Here is a 21,441-nt window from a genome sequence, read left to right as displayed (position 1 = left end):
GCTAATCAAGAACATATCTATCTCTGCCTTAAATGCACCCAATGACGGCCTCCATAGCCGCTCGTGGCAACAAATTCCACAGATTTACCACCCTCTCACTAAAGTAATTTCTCCACATCTTTGTTCTAAATGGACGTCCTTCAGTCTTGTGTTGTGCCCTCTCGTCCTAGAATCCCCTACCATGTGAAATAACTTTGCCATATCTAATCTGTTCAGGCCTTTTAACATTCGGAACGTTTCTGTGAGATCCCACCTCATTCTCCTGAACTCCAGGGAATACAGCCCAAGAGCTGCCAGACATTCCTCATACAGTAACCCTTTCATTCCTGGAATCATTCTCGTGTATCTTCTCTGAACCCTGTCCAATGTCAGTATATCCTTTCTAAACTAAAGAGCCCAAAACTGCACACAATACTCCGTGTGGTCCCACGAGTACCTTATAGAGCCTCAATATCACATCCCTGCTCCTATATTCTATACCTCTAGAAATGAATGCCAACATTGTGTCTGCCTTCTTCACAATCGACTCAACCTGGAGATTAACCTTTAGGGTATCTTGTACCAGGACTCCCATGTCCCTTTGTATTTCTGCATTTTGAATTCTCTCCCCATCTAAATAATAGTCTGCCTATTTATTTCTTCCACCAAAGTGCATGACCATACACTTTGCAACATTGTAATTCATTTGCCAATTCTTTGCCCATTCCCCTAAACTATCTAAGTCTCTCTGCAGGCTCTCTGTTTACTCAACACTTCCTGCTCCTCCACCTATCTTTGTATCATTGGCAAATTTAGCCACAAATCCATCAACACCGTAGTCCAAATCATTGGCATACATCGTTAAAAACAGATGTCCCAACACCGAGCCCTGTGGAGCTCCAAGCTCCACTGGTAACTGGCAAACAGCCAGAATAGGATCCCTTTATTCCCACTCTCTGCCGACCAGCCAATGCTCCACCCATGCTAGTAAGTTCCCAGTAATTCCATGGGCTCTTGCTAAGCAGCCTCACGTGCGGTATCTTGTCAAAGGCCTTCTGAAAATCATGTGCCTCCAGGTAATCCGTAATCTCATCCCTAACAATCGATTCCAACAACTTCCCAACCACTGATGTCAAGCTAAAAGGTCTGCAGTTTCCTTTATGCTGCCTCCCACCCTTCTTAAATAGTGGAGCAACATTTGTAATTTTCTAGTCAGCCAGTACGATGCCAGAATTTATCAATTCTTGAAAGATCATTGTTAATGACTCCGTAATTTCTCCAGCTACTTCCTTCAGAACCCAAGGGTGCATTCCATCAGGTCAAGGAGATTTATCCACCCTCAGACCATTAAGCTTCCTGAGCACCTTCTCAGTCGTAATTTTCACTGCACATACTTCACTTCCATGACACTCTTGAATGTCCGGTATACTGCAAGCGTCTTCCACTGTGACGACCGATGCAAAATACACGTTCAGTTCCTCTGCCATCTCTACATTTCTCATTACAATATCTCCAGTGTCATTTTGTATTGGTCCTATATCTTCCCTCAACTCTCTTTCACTCCTTATATATTTAAAAAAGCTTTTAGTATCTTCTTTGATATTAGTCTCCAGCTTACTTTCATAATTCACCCTTTTCTTCCTAATGACCTTCTTAGTTTCCTTCTGCAAGTTTTTAAAATTTTCCCAATCCTCTATCACTGGCTCTGGCTTCCTTGTATGCCCTCTCTTTTTCTTTTGCTTTGGCTCTGACTTCACTTGTCAGCCATGGTAGTGTCCTTCGTCCCTTTGAAAATTTCTTCTTATTTAGAATATATCTGTCTTCCACTTCCCTGATTTTTCGCAGAAACTCTAGCCATTGCTACTCTGCACTAGCTTCCTGCTAGTGTCTCCTTCCAATCAACTTTGGCCAGTTTCCCTTTCATGCCATTGTAATTTCCTTTATTCCACTGAAATACCGATGCATTGAATTTTATTTTTTCCCTCTCAAGTTTCGATGTGATCACTGTTCCCTAAGGGTTCCTTAACTTTATGCTCCCTTATCACCTCCAGATCACTGCACAACACCCAATCCAGTGCAGCCGATCCCCTAGTGGGCTCAACAACAAGCTGTTCTAAAAGTCCATCCCTTAAACTTTCCACAAATTTTCACACAAAGTGTGGTGGGTACATGGAACGAGTTGATAAAATGTTTTCCTGTCCTTTGTCCTGGACATTCCACCAACCACCTTCTCTTACAACTTTAATTTACATTTTAATCCTCTCTTTACCTTTTATTACCTGCAATGCTAATGCTGTTTCCGTTGCCACAGATGTTGCCTGATCTGCTGATCTTTTTCCATTTTCTTTTTTAGCTGTTCAGCATCTGTATGTTTTTCTTTTAATTTTTACTCATTAAGTAAGTTCCCAATATTCTTCTCCAGACCTGTGTCGCAGACTCAATCTTCATCAAGCAAACACTTACTGTATACTTATAATGCGACCTTTTCATTATCTCATCCAAGAGTTAGAGGATTAAAGTTTAAAGTCAACGTACGTATATGTCAGCATATATTACCCTGAGATTCATTTTCTTGTGGTATTCACTGTAGAACATAGAAATGCAGTAGTATCAATGAAAAACTACACAAAATAATGATGGACAAATGACCACAGGCAGTCTGGCCACTGACTTACTCCCATGTCAATCTTCCTATTCATATTCACATGCAAGCCATACCTGTCTTAAGAATGCCCAAACTATGGACAGGGTTACCTAACTGATGCACAGTATCAGATTTACACCACATGTACTGCTAAAAAATGCATATCCTGCCCATAAAGACTTTGCAAAGTGTCACTTAGAAGATACTGCAAAGATGTGGAAGAAGGTCTTGTGGTCAGATGAGACTGAAGTGGGACTTTTTGACCTCAACACTAAGCGGTGCATGAGCTGTAAATCTAGGTATAACCATCTGTACTGTAAAGTATGATAGAGGTAGCTTCATGCTATGGGGATGATTTTCAGTAGCAGGGACTGGAAATCTGGTCAAGATTGATGGGAAGATGAATGCTGCTAAACACTGAGTGATCCTGGATAAAAACCTGCTAGCTTCTTCAAGAAAACTTAAATGGGGAGGAAGTATATTTTTTAGCAAGACAACGACCTAAGACACACTGCCAGATCAACCATGGATTGGCTTCAAGTGAAGAAAATTGATTTCTTTGAGTGGCCCAGTCAGAGTCCTGACCTTAACTCAATCGAACAAGATCTCAATATTGCTGTCCATCACTGCTCTCCAACTAACCTGGCACAGCTTGTGCAATTTTTCAAGAAGGAATGGACAAATCTTGCTCTATTGCATTGTGCAAAGCTAATTGAGGCCTATCCAAAAAGACTTCTTCGAGTACAAGAAGGACGAGACTGCGCAGGCGCTTGATGTAGACAGGACAGCGCGGAGAGTTTAAAAAGGCGACCATCTAATAGAGTGGGCAGCAGAATGAGTGGCAGCAGAGTGTAGGACTTTGGCTTAATGGGCTTAGGCGGTAACGGGAAGAGGCGAGAGCGAGGCACCAACTCTTTTCTCCCCCCTTGGCAAATCAGCCCGGACAGACGGAGGAACAGCAGGGCTCACACAGCTAATGGTACGAGCTAACGGTTTAAAAAGTTTGTGTGTTTGGCAAGGTAAATGGGTGAATAGAATTATTTTTCCTTGTTTCATTCCTGTAGAATTAGGTAGCATGTCTGCAGGGTTAGTGCTTTGTTCAGGATGTCAGATGTTGGAATCCTGGGAGACCTCCAGTCTCCTTGATGGCCACATCTGCGCCAGGTGCACCGAGATGCAGCTCCTCAGAGACCGTGTTAGGGATCTGGAGCTGCAGCTTGATGACCTACTGCTTATTAGGGCAAGTGAAGAGGTGATAGACAGGAGCTACAGGGAGGTAGTCATCCCTAGGCTGCAGGGGTCAGAAAACTGGGTGACTGTCAGGAGAGGGAAGGGAAATGCCTGGATAGTGGAGAGCACCCCTATGGCTGCCCCCCCTCAGCAACGATCTTTCAAAAGTCAATAGATTCTGGCATGGTTCCGGAGGACTGGCAGATTGCAAATGTCACTCCACTAGTTAAGAAGGGGGCAAGGAAGCAAAAAGGAAATTATAGACCTGTTAGCTTGACATTGGTGGTTGGGAAGTTGTTGGAGTTGATTGTCAAGGATGAGATTACGTAGTACCTGGAGGCATATGACAAGATAGGCAGAACTCAGCATAGTTTCCTTAAAGGAAAGTCCTGCCTGACAAACTTATTACAATTTTTTGAGGAAATTACAAGTAGGCTAGACAAGGGAGATGCTGTGGATGTTGTGTATTTGGATTTTCAGGTGGCCTTTGACAAGGTGCCACACATGAGGCTGCTAAACAAGATAAGAGCCCATGGAATTGCGGGAAAGTTACATACGTGGATGGAGCATTGGCTGATTGGCAGGAAACAGAGAGTGGGAATAAAGGGATCCTATTCTGGTTGGCTGCCGGTTACAAGTGGTGTTCCACAGGGGTCAGTGTTGAGGCCACTTCTTTTTACGTTGTACATCAACAATTTGGATTATGGAATAGATGACTTTGTGGCGAAGTTAGCTGATGATACAAAGATAGGTGGAGGGGCCAGTAGTGCTGAGGAAACAGAGAGTCTGCAGAGAGACTTGGATAGATTGGGAGAATGGGCAAGAAGTGACAAATGAAGTACAATGTTGGAAAGTGTATGGTTATGCACTTTGGCAGAAGAAATAAACGGGCAGACTATTATTTAAATGGGGAGAGAATTCAAAGTTCTGAGATGCAACGGGACTTGAGAGTCCTTGTGCAAGATACCCTTAAGGTTAACCTCCAGGTTGAGCCGGTGGTGAAGAAGGCGAACGCAATGTTGGAATTCATTTCTAGAGGAATAGAGTATAGGAGCAGGGATGTGATGTTGAGGCTCTATAAGACACTGGTAAGACCTCACTTGGAGTACTGTGTGCAGTTTTGGGCTCCTCATTTAAGAAAGAATGTGCTGACGTTGGAGAGGGTTCAGAGAAGATTCACTAGAATGATTCCGGGAATGAAAGGGTTAACATATGAGGAACATTTGACCGCCCTTGGACTGTACTCCTGGGAGTTTAGAAGAATGAGGGGGAACCTCATAGAAATATTTTGAATGTTGAAAGGCATGGACAGATTGGATGTGGCAAATTTGTTTCCCATGGTGGGGGAGTCTAGTACGAGAGGGCATTACTTAAGGATAGAATAGAGACGCAAAGAAATTTTTTCAGTCAGAGGGTGGTGAATCTGTGGAATTTGTTGCCACGGGCAGCAGTGGAGGTCAAGTCATTGGGTGTATTTAAGGCAGAGATTGATAGGTATCTGAGTAGCCAGGGCATCAAAGGTTATGGTGAGAAGGCGGGGGAATGAGTCTAAATGGGAGAATGGATCAGCTCATGATAAAATGGCAGAGCAGACTCGATGGGCCAAATGGCCGACTTCTGCTCCTTTGTCTTATGGTCTTATGGGCTACTGGCTGTAATAGCTGCGAGAGGTAGTTCAACTAAGTATTGAGCTAAGGGGGATGAATACTTCAGAACTGGCGACATTTCAGTTTTTCATACTGTACAATTTTCCATATTCTTGGGCTCCATTGTTAATAAAAAGGAGCATGTGATTTGCAAATAAAAATTCTTAGTTAAATTGATCAAAATTCCTGGTTGCAAAATTCATTTATGTGAACAAAAGCTTGGGAGCTGAACCACTTTTCAAGGCATTGTATGGTTGTATGATAATTAAACTTGAACTTGAACTTGACAGGTGATGAGCTAAAGGAAGCAGCATGTTCAGAACTGAGATAAATGGAATGATGGTGACCTGGTCCATCCTTGTGTTGCACTATGATAGAAGGCATTGGCATAAAACTTAATGAGTATAAAGGAAAGGTGTCCAGTCATGCATATCAAATTCCACTGGAAACAAAGGTAAAGGCACAAACTGATTGCATAGTGTGCAAAGGATTCACTCAGCAGACTGCCTAAGCTTCAGTTAGCAGGGCCAGTAGTTGCTTCGGTGCTTAATCTAATCATTTGCATGTTGAAATTACATTTCCTTTTTCTGCTGCAGGGGTAGAAGTTTATATTTAGGTTAATAGAATTTTATTTCTGTTCATTGCAATGATCTGGCAAGAGAATTATTGCTCCTCATCTGGATAGTAACTAAATAGAAAGGCAAGCCTAGAGGTGGCTGTAATGTTAATTAAATCACCAAAGTAGAAATCCCTTGTACATAAAGTGTGGACTTACACTGAGCAGCCACTTTATTAGGTACACCTGAGCACCTGCTCATTAATGCAAACATCCAATCAGAGCCAATAACGTGGCAGTAACTCAATGCATAAAAGCGTGCAGACACAGTCAAGAGGTTCAGTTGTTGCTCAAACCAAACATCAGAATGGGGAAGAAATGTGATCTAAGTGACTTTGATTGTGGAATAATTGTTGGTGTCAGACAAAGGGATTTGAGTATCTTAGAAACTGTTGATCTCTTGGGATTTTGATGCGCAACAGTTAACAGAGATTGATGCAAGAAAAGAACATAAAGCCAGTAAGTGGCAGTTCTGTGGTCAAATGCCTTGTTAATGAGAGAGGTCAGAGGAGAATGGCCAGACTAGTTGAACCTGACAGGTAAGTGACTGTACCTCAGATAACCACGTTACAACGGTTGTGAGCAGTCGAGCATCTCTGATGCACAACACGTCAAACTTTGAAGCGGATGGGTTACAGCTGGAGGTAACCAATAAAGTGGCCATTGAGTGTATTTCCTCTCTTACAACTTGGACATTTCATTGGTTGTAAAACCCTTTGAGTCATTCCAAAACACATGTGGAAAACGCTATGGGAAAGCAACCAGGTCTTCAGATCATGAAGAGTCGTACAGTCATACAGAATGGAAACAGGCCTTTTGGACAACTCATCACTGCCAACCATGTTTCCCAACAAGTTAGTCCCATTTGCCTACATTTGGCCCGCATCTCTCTAAACCCTCCTATCCAGAAGACCATGAAACTGTAAGACCACGGGAGAGAATTAGGTCATTCAGCCCATTGAACCTACTTGATGTTTTGGTTGAAACCACTGCATCAGAACTGAGGATGGAGAGTGGTGAGTCAGGAACTTGAGGTGGATGCCTAAGCAGCCCTTTCAAGTGAATTCACATGCACCTCATCTACTGGATAGAGTGCTCCCTCCAACAGATTGTTTGTTGCTCCAGATTCCAGCACCTAGAGTCCCTTGTGTTTGCAGCCTCTACAATCTGAGCCAATTATTCAAAAACATTTTAAGTATTTCTATAATACTTTTATGTCTTTTAATAAATTTTGCATTAATTTAAATGATATGGGGGAAACATTCAATTGCTTTTTGTTAATTTTGGTTGAGTGCTTCTAAATCTAAAAACAACTGTAATTCTTAGCAATTGAGAAAACCAAGTGTGTATCCATGCTGGAGATGAGGTGGTGGTAGATTGTGTGGCCTGACTATCTACAGCGAGTGGATTCCCTTACTGGAGAATGCCTGTGCATGTCTCCGTTTAGTGTGAGGACCTGATGCACCACACAGTCCTTGACAGTTTGGGGTCACAGTCCACTGGCATAGAATACAAGACCATTCACTGCTTCAGCGTTCCTCCACCGTCACCGCCACTGTGATGTGTCATTATCTTCCGCCAGTTCCATCATTGAGTTCTTGGTTGGATTGCTTCTTGTCTAGAAACTCCCCATTGACCTTACCACGATGGATGACACTACCACAAGCTTAAGTTCAGATGGCATCATGCTCAGGACCTTAGAAACTCACAAGCCTCTCCATCACAACAAGATGACAATCCTCAGACAATGATCTACACAATTCATCTATACAAATTAATCATTTGCTTTAAGGTAAAAGATTTCTTGCTCATTTATCCATCACAGGAAGTGTGCATCACTGGCAATGCTGACATTTATTGTCTTCTCTTAATCACCCCTGAACGAAGGAGACAGTCTAGCCACACTAATGCACTTGGATTCTCCAAGAGCTCTGACCGCACAGTACGGATGACAGATTTCCTTCCCTGAAGGGCATTAGGGCTGCACGGTAGCATAGTGGTCACCACAATGCTTTGCAGTACCAGTGGCCTGGGTTCAATTCCTGTCACTGTCTGTAAGGAGGTTTTATGTCCTCTGGATTCTCCAGTTTCTTCCCACAATCCAAAGATGCACTGGACGGTAGGTTAATTATTTAGTGTAAATCGTCCATGATTAAACTTGGGGGATTGCTGGGTGGTGTGGATCAAAGGGCCTATTCCATGCTGTATCTCAATAAATAAATAATTAGAGAAGCAGAAGGGTTTCATTATTACCATGTAGCATCGTTTCGGTGCTCTCTGGGACTAGCTTCTTCTGTAAAAAATATACACTGAGTGGCCACTTCATTAGGACAGGAGTGGAACCCAGAGTGGTCTTCTGTTGCTGTACCCCATCCACTTCAAGGTTCAATGTGTTGTATGTTCAGAGATGTTCTTCTGCACATCACTGTTGTAATGCATGGCTATCTGAGTTATTGTCATCTCCCCGTCAGCTTGAATCAATCTGGCCATTCTCCTCTGACATCTCTCATTCACAAGGAAGTGTTTTCAGCCACAGAACTACCACAAACTGGATTTTTTTCTTTGTTTTTTTGCTCCAATCTCTGTAAACTCTAGAGACTGTTGTGTGTGAAAATCACAGGAAATTAGCAATTTCTGAGATACTCAAGGCACCAACAATCATTCCATCATCAAAGTCACTTAGAACACATTTCTTCCCCATTCTTGTGTTTGGTCTGAACAACAACTCAACCTCTTGACCATGTCTGCATGCATTTATGCACTGAGTTTTTGCGCCATGATTAGCAGATTAGATATTTGCATCAATGAGCAAGTATACAGGTGTACCTAATAAAGTGTCCACTGAGTTTAGATGTATTTAATTACTTGAATTTAAATTCTCCACCTGTCGTGACGGTCTTTGAGCTCATTTTTCAGAAATCAATGGGCCAGAACTCTGGCTGCTCGCCCAGTAAATTAAATGCTACACTGCTGTACCTAACTTATTTGGCTCAGCCTCTAACACACAGATCCTCACTGCTAAGCAATAGGCTAGCTTTTCTCTGTAAGTGTTTGCCAAGAATCTTGCAGAAAATTAGCTTAGATGTTTATTTATATATTTAGAGCTGCAGTGTGGAACTTGCCCTTTTGGCCCAACGAGACACACCACCCACCCAGAAAAACACCTATTTAACCCTAGGCTGATCATGTGACAATATGCAATCACCAAGTAAGCTACTAAGTGGTACAACTTTGGACTGTAGGAAGAAACCGGAGCAACTGGAGGAAGCCCACGGGTTCTTAGGAAGGATCACAAGCTTCATACAGTTGCTGCAAAATTGAATTCTGAACTCCAGAATACCCCGAGTTTTAATAGCATCACATTAATTCCTATGCTACTGTCGCACTCCGTATTGTAGGCCACAAGTCCATAAGATATGGGAGCAGAAATAGGCAATTCATCCCACTGAGTATGCTTCACCATTCAATCGTGGCTGATTTTTACCCCCTCACTCTCACACCTTCTTTCCTGACCGAGAACATTAAATTGCTGATATATATTATGTATTTATAAATATATAATTTATAAATTACAACAGAGATGGAAAGGGTAGATAGAACTCATTTCCAAGGACAGACATGTCAAAAACTTGAGGAGAGAGCTTTAAGGAAAGAGCGGAAAGTTAAAGTAGGATATTAAAGTTAAAGTTTAAGGTTAAAGTTAAAGTTAAAGAAGGATATTAATAAGGTTGAAAGAGTGCAGAGAAAGTTTACAAGGATGTTGCCGGGACTTGAAAAACTCAGTTACAAGGAAAGGTTGAATAGGTTAGGACTTTATTCCCTGGAGCGTAGAAGAATGAGGGGAGATTTGATAGAGGTATATAAAATTATGATAGGTATAGATAGAATGAATGCAAGCAGGCTTTTTCCACTGAGGTAAGGGGAAAAAAACCCAGAGGACATGGGTTAAGGGTGAAGGGGGAAAAGTTTAAAGGGAACATTAGGGGGGCTTCTTCACATAGAGAGTGGTGGGAGTGTGGAATGAGCTGCCAGACGAGGTGGTAAATGCTGGTTCTTTTTTAACATTTAAGAATAAATTGGACAGATACATGGATAGGAGGTGTATGGAGGGATATGGTCCGTGTGCAGGTCAGTGGGACTAGGCAGAAAATGGCTCGGCACAGCCAAGAAGGGCCAAAAGGCCTGTTTCTGTGCTGTAGTTTTTCTATGGTTTCTATGGTTTCTAAATTTTCAGGGTAAGTTTTTCCAGACAGTGTCCCAGGTGCCTGGAACAGGCTGCCAGGAGGTGTGGTGAAATCTGATTCATTTGGACAAGAACATGAACATGCATGATAACACCCTTACCAATCAAGAAGCTATCAATCTCTATCTCAAGTACACTCAACGACTTGGCTCTGCACAGCCTTCTGTGGTATTGAACTCCATAGACTCTCCTTCCTCTGACTGAAGAATCTCCTCTTCATCCCTGTTCTACAGGGACATCTCTTTATTCTGAAGCAACACCACCATATTATAGACTGTCCTACTAATGGAAACATCCTCTCCACTTCCACTGTATCCTGGCCCTTCAGTATCCAGTAGGTTTCATCAGAACATAAGCTCATAAGACATAAGGACGGAGTTAGGTCAGTTGGCCTATCAGCTCTTCTCTGCCATTCAATCACAGCTGATTTATTATGCTTCTCGACCTCATTCTCCTGCCTTCTCCCCATAACCTTTGGTCCCCTTACTAATCAAGAACCTATTAACCTCCACTTTAAATGTACCCCATTATTCAATGAGATCCCCACTCATCTTTCTGAACTGCATCTCCTGCAGCCACAAAGACATCAAACAGTCTTCGTATGTTAAGCTTTTCATTCCTGGGATCATTCTAGTGAACCTTCTCCAGAGCCAGCATGTCTTTTGTTAGATATACCCTTGTTTATAATCTAGTTTTACACTGTGTGATTCTTTAAACTGCTACTCTACAGAACAGTATATCACAGAAAAAGGCCCGTCAACCATTTTGTCAAGTTAAACTAAACAATTTCCTGTGCATGATCCATATTCCTCCATTTCCTGCATGTGCGTGGTCTTGTCCAAATGCCACCATCACATCGGCTTCAGCCACATCTCCTGGCAGCCCATTCCAGGCACCTAGCACTCTGGAAAAACTTACGCTGAAAATTTCATTTCAACTTTCTGCTGTTTTCTTAAAGCTATCTTCTTGAGTTTTTGACACATCTCTCCTTGGAAAAGTATTCTGTCTACCCTATCCATCCTTGTCATAACCTTATAAATATATATCAGCTCTGGGACAGTGGAACGGAGATATATCTCTACCAGAGCAGGTGTAAGGCACTCCTTCCCTCTGCTAGCCTTCAAGTACCCTTGGGCAAGGTGTGGCACCTGTTTAGCCCCCTGTTACGGTCATGTGAAGCCATGAGAGAAGGTGGTCTTTTGAACAGTTGTTGCATATCACAAGTCCTGGTTATGCGACCACTGACGCCAGGCAGGCATTCTTTGAAGAGTACTATTAACAGTTGGGGTCACCCAACTTATAAAGACACTCCCCAGAAGAAGGCAATGGCAAACCACTTCTGCAGAAAAATTTGCTAAGGACAATCATAGTCATAGACCATGATCTCCCATGTCATATGACATGGCACATGATGATGATGATGATCACTCTTTAATGTTCTTGAGGAAACAATCCAGGTTGGCACAAGCTCTCCTTATAGCAAATACTTTGTAATCCTGGTGAATCTCTCCTTCATCCTCTCTGAAGTCTCCACATCCTTTATACATGAGGTGACCAGAGAGGCACACAATACCCTGAATGCAACATAACCAAAGAGTTTTACAGCTGGAATATGGCTTCCTTACTCAATGCTTCAAGCGATGAATGCAATCATTCCATATGGCTTCTGTCCCCTTACTTTCTCGTCCTGAGGACCTGTCTCTCTCTGAAACATAGAATAGATGCTGCCTGACCTGCTGAGTTTCTAGTGTGTGTGTGTGTCCAACATCTTCAGAACCGCTGGTATTTATGATATGCGTTCTTTACCATCCTATCTAATTATATTACCTCCTTCACCCCAGGATATCTTAAGTTTCATGTTTTTTTTCTATCATAGAGTTCTGCACATAATCTGTTTTCCAATATGCTGGAACAGTTCATTGAAATGTAATGCCTTGCTTATCTTGCTGTTCCATGAAGACAGTTTCAGTTTGTTAACAGTGATGTGTCTCTTGACCCATTTCTCAGGCTGTGGGCTCTGGATACCTAGAAGAAGATTAGCTTTATTTGTCACATGTACGTCAAACCATGCAGCAAAGTGGGTCATTTGTGTCAAATCAGTGGGGAATGTGCTTGCTGCCCACAAATGTCAACACACTTCGACACCAACATTACCTGTCCACCACTCACTAACACTAAGTGTATAACAATAATAATCCCTGTGTAATATTCAACACACACAAAATGCTGGAGGAACTCAGCAGACCAGGCAGCATCTTTGAAAAAGAGTAAACAGGAGGACTGTGTGTCTCGCAAGACAATCCGGGTATTCCCTAACTGGAAACCTTGTATGAATTATGAAGTCAAGTCCCTTTTAAAGGCTAGGGCTGTGGCTTTTAGGTCCAGGGACACCAGTCGCTACACGGAATCCAGGCGTGAACTCCAGAAAGCCATTCAGGGCGCCAAGAGGCAATATCGAGCCAAGTTGAAAGCCCAGGCTAACCAAAGGGATGCCAGTAGACTATGGCAGGGTCTAAATGAGATCACTGGGTGCAAAGAAAAGGCTGGGAATATCAATAGCTGTGGCACTTCTCTTCCTGATGAACTTAATGTATTCTACACATGATTCAAACAAAAGTGGAACGTCCCGCTCCCTCCGGATGAACCGGACCTGGTGGCATCGAGATTCATCGTCACCGAGGAGGACATTAGAAGGGCCTTCCTGAAGATAAATCCAAGTAAGGCGACGGGCCCAGATGGCATCCCAGGATGGGTTCTCTGGGCCTGTGCAAGTGAGCTAGCTGGAGTGTTTGCTGACACCTTCAGCTGCTCCTTGCTTCGGTCTAAGATCCTCTCGTGTTTTAAGAAGGCAACGATAATCCCAGTGCCGAAGAAGAGCAAGGTGGCATGCCTCAATGACTATCAACCTGTGGCTCTGACATCAATTGCTATGAAGTGCTTCGAGAGATTGGTTATGGCACACATCAACCACAGCCTACCAGTCAAACTCAACGCTTTGCAATTTGCCTACCGAAGCAACAGGTCAACAGCAGATGCCATCTCTCTGGCCCTACATTCCTCCTTTAGAACACCTGGAGAATAAAGACGTATACGTAAGGCTCCTTTTCATTGACTACAGCTCTGCCTTTAATACCATCATTCCAGATAAACTGATTCCTAAGCTCCGGAACCTGGGCCTTAGCACTCAGATCTGCAGCTGGATCTTCAACTTCCTCACAGATAGGACCCAGGCTGTAAAGGTAAGGGACAAGCTCTCCTCTACAATCACTCTGAGCACCGGTGCCCCACAGGGCTGTGCACTCAGCCCCCTGCTGTACTCACTGTACACCCATGATTATGTAGCCAAGTTTCCATCAAACTCAATATATAAGTTTGCTGATGACACAACAATTGTAGGCTGTATCTCGGTAATGATGAGTTTGAGTACAGAGAGGAAATTAAGAACCTGGTGGCATGGTGCAAAGACAATAACATATCCCTCAACGTCAGCAAGATGAAGGAATTGATTGTTGACTTCAGGAGGAGTAGCGGACCGCATGACCCCATTTACATCGGTGGTGTGCAAGTGGAACAGGTCAAAAGCTTTAAGTTCCTCGGGGTCAATATCACAAATGACCTGACTTGGTCCAACCAAGCAGAGTTCACTGCCAAGAAGGCCCAACAGCGCCTTTACTTCCTGAGAAAACTAGAGAAATTTGGCCTGTCCCCTAAAACCCTCACTAATTTTTATAGATGCGCCGTAGGAAGTATTCTTCTAGGGTGCATCACAACCTGGTATGGAAGTTGCCCTGTCCAAGACCGAAGGAAGCTGCAAAAGATCGTGAACACGGCGCAGCACATCGCACAAACCAATCTTCCGTCTGTGGACTCGCTTTACACCGCATGCTATCGGAGCAGTGCTGCCAGGATAATCAAGGACATGACCCACCCAGCCAACACACTTTTCGTCCCACTTCCCTCTGGGAACAGTTGAGGCCAGTTCATTGGCGATATTTAAGAGGGAGTTAGATATGGCCCTTGTGGCTAAAGGGATCAGTGGGTATGGAGGGAAGGCTGGTACAGGCTTCTGAGTTGGATGATCAGCCATGATCATACTGAATGGTGGTGCAGGCTCGAAGGGCCGAATGGCCTACTCCTGCCCCTATTTTCTATGTTTCTATGTTTCTATGAGAAGGCTCAGGAGCTTGAAGATTCGTTCGGCCAGATTTGGGAACAGCTTCTTTCCAACTGTGGTAAGACTGCTGAACGGATCCTGACCCGGCTCTGGGCCATACCCTCCAAATATCCGGACCTGCCTTTTGGACATTACTTTCCATTTTTTTATATTCTATTCATGATTTATAATTTAAATTTTTAATATTTACTAATTTTTACTATTTTTAATACTTAATGTTTGTAATCCAGGGAGTGGGAAGCGCAGAATCAAATATCGCTGTAATGATTGTACGTTCTAGTACCAATTGTTTGGCGACAATAAAGTATAAAGTACAGTTGATGTTTTGGGCTGAGACCCTTCATCATGAGTCCTGACGAAGGGTTTTGGCATGAAACATCGACTGTTTAGTCTTTTCCATAGAGTCTGACTGGCCTGTTGAGTTCCTCCAGCATTTTCTGGGTGTGTGTGTTGCCTGGATTTCCAGCATCTGCAGATTTTGTCACGTGTGTAATAATCCTCTCCTGTGCCCATCTTGTGGCATTCAGTGTTTACTACAATACTTTGATAGCTTAATTGTCCAAGCTCGTTTCTGCAATTTCTGCCCTCTCAATCTTCTTTCTTTTTTTCATTCCCCGTTCTGGCTTCCCTTTCAGCCTATCTCTTCTCCTCAGATGCCTATAACCAGCCCCTGTGCCCCCTTTCCTTCTCTTTCTTAAATGGTCCTCTCTCCTCTTCTCTTAGATTCTGCCTTCTTCAGCCCTTTACTTTTCCCACCTATCCAGTTTCTCACTAACCCCCCTCCCACCCATCCACCCTTTACCTGGTCTCACCTATTACCTGCCAACTTGTACTCCTTCCCCCCATGGCCCCCACCTATTCTGTTTCTTCCCCTTTCTTGTCCAGTCCTGATGAAGGATCTCCCCAAAACATGCTGGCTGGCCTGCGGAGTGCATTGCTCTGTCTATTCACAGCCTTCCCTGGTGCCATGGTGAGTCAAAATGCAAACTAGGAGAACAACACCTCAAATCACTTTCCCAGTCCCACTGGTCTGCGTAGTTTCTTTTCCCATTTCCACCTGCCCATCACCTACATACCCATCCTCCAGGGTTTCTTCTCTCCTGGCCTACCCTTCCAGTGTCCTTTGCCACCTAGCTCTATCTGCTGAATCTATTCTTCCTTATCTATTTCCAATCATCGCCTACCAGTCTCACACCTGCCTCTCACTCTTTGTACTGGCTACTTTCTCGCTACAGTAGGAGTTCCCAGCCTGGGGTCCATGGCACAAGAAAAGTTGGTGACCCCTGCTCTACATTCTCAGTCCTGATGTAGCTAACTTGTTATGTGTTTTGCATAACAACACATAGAATGCCTTTGTTCTGAATTTCCACCAGAAGAAAATGTTTCTTTCAATCAACCATTTGATTCCCTTGCCCATTCCAAACCACCCTTTAATGTAACAAACTAAAGGAATATTTTCATAAGGGGCAATTTTCAACTCAGTAGAGTGTGAGTGGAGGAATACATCAGCAATGTTCTGATAGGTACTGTATAGGGAATAAAAGGTTGGGGACAGTCAGTTCTTCAGAAATGAAAAGTAAATTACCTAAAGCATTAGCAATGTTTTTACAATTTAAGAGATTCTGCAGATGGAGGAAATGTTGACTAATACTCAAAAAACATTGGAGGAAATCAGTAAATCAGGCAGCATTTATGGAGGGCAATAAAGAGACAACATTCTGGGCCGACACCCTTTATCAGTCCTGTGGAAGGGTCTCAGCCCAAAACATCAACAGTTTATTCTTCTCCGTGGATGCTGCCTGACCTGCTGATTTCCTCCAGCATTCTGTGCATATTGCTCAACATTTTTTTTCTTCACAGATGCTATCTGATAGGTGAGTGGTTCCAGCAATTTCAATTTTTACTTTCACATTCTTGTCTGGTATCCTGTTTGTGTCACAATTTATTCATTGCTTCATCTCCTCAGTTACACTTGGCCAGCTCCAGTGATCCAGGTTTGATGTGAAATTCTGGTGATGCCCAATTCTGTCCGTGTGGAGTTTGTATATCTGTCTGTGACTACATGTGATTCCCTCCCAGTTCCCATATCCTAAAGGCATGATGGTTGGCTAATTAGCTATGCCGAATAGCCCCTTTTGTAGGTGGATGATAGAAAAAGTCAGGGTGGAGTTGGTGAACATGTGACAGGGAATAGGGAATAGGATTAATGAGGTTGATCTGTGTCCAAGAATAGACCCAGTATGCTGACTGGCTCCTGTGCCATCAGAAATATGAAGAACATTCCACATTTTTACCTCGTTGTTTTAAGAAAACTTCTCAGAGAATCAGAGTACAACTACAAAGACAAGGGAGTGGTGAGTGTTTGGTATGCTCTGTCAGGGGTGTTGCTAGAAGCAAATACAACATTGCAAGCTAAGAGCTTCTTTGAGGCTGTTCTGTGGAGGTGTGCCTCATTCTGATTGTTGAAAGCCACTTCCATTATGATTGGTTAGTTTAGAAGGTGCAGCTGCTTTTTCCGTTGGATAGATGCCTGTTGTCCAGTTTCAAATATCTTAGATATATAAAATAGCACATAGAAGGGGCTTGCTCTCTTCTTTTTTTGTTTAAGACATGACCATTGGGAAGGTATGCTCTTCACGCATTTGGAGTGAGTATGTTTGTTGAATGTATGTACTTGTTGAGTATTTGGCTTTGTAGTGTCTGCAACTTGGGGAACATGAATGTTTGATCAAATTTTTACTGTTTGTAAATAAATGATTAAAATACCTATTCGCAGAGAGTGTTTTCTGTATAACTTGCCAGACTCACAAACCTAACTGAACATTACAGAGGCACATGAATATGCAGAGACTGAAGGAATATAGTCCATATGCCTACATAGTTAAGGCACTTAATTACTCGTTTCATTAGTTTGAACAACATTGTGGGCAGAAAGGCCTGTTCCTGTCGTCTACTGCTTTATGCCCTCTCCAAGCATTATCATCTTGTCACAGTGAAGAGGCTTTTGAGTTCCTAAGATACTAGGAGTGATGCTGCCTGGAGTTTAGCCATCAGGCACTTAGCTCCAGCCATTGTGTCACGTCAAGAGGAGGTTCGAATCCAAGAATGATCCAACCAAGACCTCAACAATAGAGCTGGCAGAAGATAATGACCCAGCAGAAAGACAGTGAAGGCGGAGGAAGGCTGCAGCAGTGAAGTGTCACAGGTTATCTCGCATGCCATGCCACTGGGTCCTGACTCCGATCTGTCAAGGTCCCTGTGGGGCTGAAGCTTCCCATGCATCAGCCTCCCCACATTAAACAGAGTCACATACACGCACTGTCCATGAAGGGAATCCACTCCTCACCCCTAAGGAGAACATCGTACTCAACTCGAATGATCACACTTATAACTACTCGATGTTCATAGGTTTGTTTTAGGCACCCATCCAGGAAGCCTGAAAATAGTCTGATGTAAATTGAAGTGCATGGAGCCCATATTCTGCACAGTTGGTAATATCCAAGAATATCACTGGAAGTTTTGGAGGTGTAAGCTGACAAAAGGAAATGAGCCAAGAAGAGAAATGTTGAGAAGGGCAACAAACAGCCTAGGCAGGAGCTGGTTTAAAAGCAAATACCAAAGTAGAGCTGAGACCTAGAGGTGCAGCAGGGTTGGGATGGAGTAAATAGCCTTTGAAAGTGCAAGAAGTTTCCTTGCTTCTCAGATGAATTTTGGGAACAATATGCATGAACTACCCTTAAACTGAGGAGCAAGCTAACATTGAATGGGGAGAAGGAAGTAAAAGACCCCAGCCACAACAATGAATCATGTTATTGGCCTAATGACAACATTGTAAATCACCATTGTAAATAGCTCCAGCTAAAGAGCTGTGTGTGATGTGAGCCATCTTTAATAAGATCTGATATTGTCTAATATAAGAGCTATTGTACAATGATAGCAGCGCAAATCTGAAAGTTTCCTGATAGAAATGTACCAAAATTGACAAGTGATGTCAGCTTTCTTGACAAATTTCTGTGATACTGTGATGGAGCTGAGAACTGCACTATTCAAGTGAGTTACACCTTAGTATTCCATGCTTATTTTTCAAGCTGATACTGTCACAATGTGCACTAGCATTTTCGGAACTCAAGTGCAGAATTTATCCATAATAATTCCATAAGAACATCAGTGGCTCGGCTAAGCAACATGATGAGAAGTAACATTCTCAAAAATAGGACCCTTCAGTAAGTGCAAATTGGGCACCTGCTGAAATAATACAAGGAATCTCTCAAAATAAACTTTACAAGCTTAAACAGAAAGCAACAAGAGACTGCACCACAAAGAGCAAGTCACTCAAGAAAAGGAGCTCTGAACGATTTATGAAACTCGTAAAACAACAATTAACCAATTCAAGTGCTCTAAAAACCACAGAGCCCAACGCTCTCTATGCCCCACACAAACTCGAAGAGCTCATTACAGGTACACATTGGTCTCGTGAACTGATGAGTATATGAGAGGGGGTTCAGAGTGTTGAGGTCTGGCAAGCTATCTCTGATAGTAAAACAGTCAGAAGTCTGTCGAGCATTGGAAAAGTGAATGGATGCCAATTGAAAATTGAATATTACTGTTAAACCCAGCAATTGTGCTGCCTTCAATTTAATGGGATAGATTTTTAGCTTGCCTTTCACGGGGAAGTAGAGAGGGTGTGCTAAAATGCAAAGGCATTCATGATTCAAGACTGTTTATTGTGTTCATTGTCATTCTTCACTGCACAAATGTAAAGAACAAAATGATTGTTACTCCAGATCCGATGCAGCATGAAAAATCCAGTAAGTGTAAAAACACAATAAATATAAAAAGCAATCCTGCAAAATACAGTGTACATGTGGCTGTATATACATTATATTAGCTTGTATTCATAGACTGATTAAATGACACCAGGTGCAGGAGTATCTGAACGGAAGTTGACTCTGAGAGGAAATCAGAAAGTGGTGAATTGATGTTGGCAAGAGAAACTCTTCTAGGTAGCAGAAGGGCAAATGAAAACACATTGAACCAAAGTCCCATTTCTCCGTTTGGCAACAGCTTTAGAATTCATGGCTCTTTTTCAAAGTAGAGCTGGTTAATTCTTATATGTGTTTAAAGCTTTAAGAGGATTTGTAACTGAATGTGAGTGATGGTGATAATTGTATATAAGGTATCCACTCAGCTCTCTATGACATGTCTCAATGATGAGTACTTGTTTCTCAGTAACTTGTTGTATGATAATTGCTGCTCATTTCAGCACTGAATAAAGCACAATATCAGAGGTGTACAAGATGTTAAGGGATGTAAATGTACCCATTTGTGGATAGTGGGAGGAAACCAGAAGACCCAGAGGTTATCTACATATTCCATAGGAGGATGTACAGAGACTCCTTACGGACGATGCTGGGGTGAAATCCAAACTTTGATGCCCCAAGCTGCAATAGAGCTATGCTATTGTGTTGTCTAATTTAATTAGCATGAGTTTCAAAGTTTATGGGAAGAAGGCAGAAGAGTGGCAATGAGAGGGAAAATCATCGAATGGCGGTTTATTCCCCTCCATAGATTCTGCCTGACTTGCTGAGTTCCTCCAGAACTTTATGTGCTGCTCTCTTATGTTCATATTTACTGGAAGTTTTTACTTCAATTGTACCAGTTTTTTAATACTCTTGGAAATCCAGGGAATTTTTAAAATAATTAAAATAAATGAGGGTTTTGTATTGAACTGTTAAATTTGACTTTAATCTGGCCATCTCTTCAGATTTGATGATTGTCAAAGATTACCACAGCCAATTAATAACATAAGAACACACAGAACAGAAACCAAGTAATCCACTGTAGCTGCTTTGCCATGCAGCATAGCTGACCTTTTACCACAGTGCCACTGTCCCAAACTAATGCCATACCTGTTGATTTCCTTAATATAAAAGCAAACTACATAACTAATAAAATGTGTAATTGAGCCTTCATGTCTGGGTAGAGTAGGTTAAAAATTCACTACACTTTGCATCAAAGTCAAGTTGATTGACATACAGTACATGTATGCACAGGTGCAGTGAAAAACTTCCAGCAGCAGCATCATTGGCACATAGTGTCATATACACAGTATTCACAAGAAAAAAGAAAATTAAGCATAAATTATACACAACTTTACAGGAAGTAACACAATCAGATCAAAAAATGCAAAGTTAATTTTAGTGCAAGGTGGTCAGAGTGGTTATAGTTTTGCTTTGTTCAGGTAGTGATTAGAGTCATGCCCGTTGACTCAAGAACCAAACGAGGATTGTTGCTGTTCTTGAACTTGCTTCTGTGGGACTTTTCTACCTTCTGCTCAACTGTAGATGCAAGAATACGGATGGCCTGGATGGAGGGGGTTTCTGAAAAAGATTGGTGCCTTCTTGATGAAGCCCCTCCTGTAGATGCTACCTGTAGTTGAGTGGAGATGTGCCTATGATGTAATGGCTGAGAAGTTTCCATCCTGAATGGTTGATTCCTTATCTTTAGACCTTGACCAGTAGTTCTAGGCATCCCTAAAGAGGAATACCATTATACCATGATGTTTCATAGACTTCCTATGAAGTCTTGAAAGAAATTCATGTTTACATGAGATATCTCTCATTTTTCTAAAGGCGGTATAGACCCACTCTGCTTAATATCTCTTTGCACAAAAAAGGCAATCATCATAGGAATTGATCTGGTGAAACTTCATTGCACTCCCTCTATTTGTAAATGCATGCTTCCTTCAGTAGGGAGGCCAGTCTTGTACATAATATTGCAGGTGTGGGCCTATTGGGGTCTATATAATAGCAGCAAAATATCTCCATTTATCAGCCCAAGTTCTCCTGTAATAATGGTTAATTATCCTTTTGGCTTCCTGAGTGCTTACTGGGCCAAAAATTTAATTCA

Source organism: Mobula birostris, chromosome 5, assembly GCF_030028105.1.
Source record: "Mobula birostris isolate sMobBir1 chromosome 5, sMobBir1.hap1, whole genome shotgun sequence".
NCBI lineage: Eukaryota > Metazoa > Chordata > Chondrichthyes > Myliobatiformes > Myliobatidae > Mobula > Mobula birostris.
Note: the sequence above shows the minus strand (reverse complement) of the source record.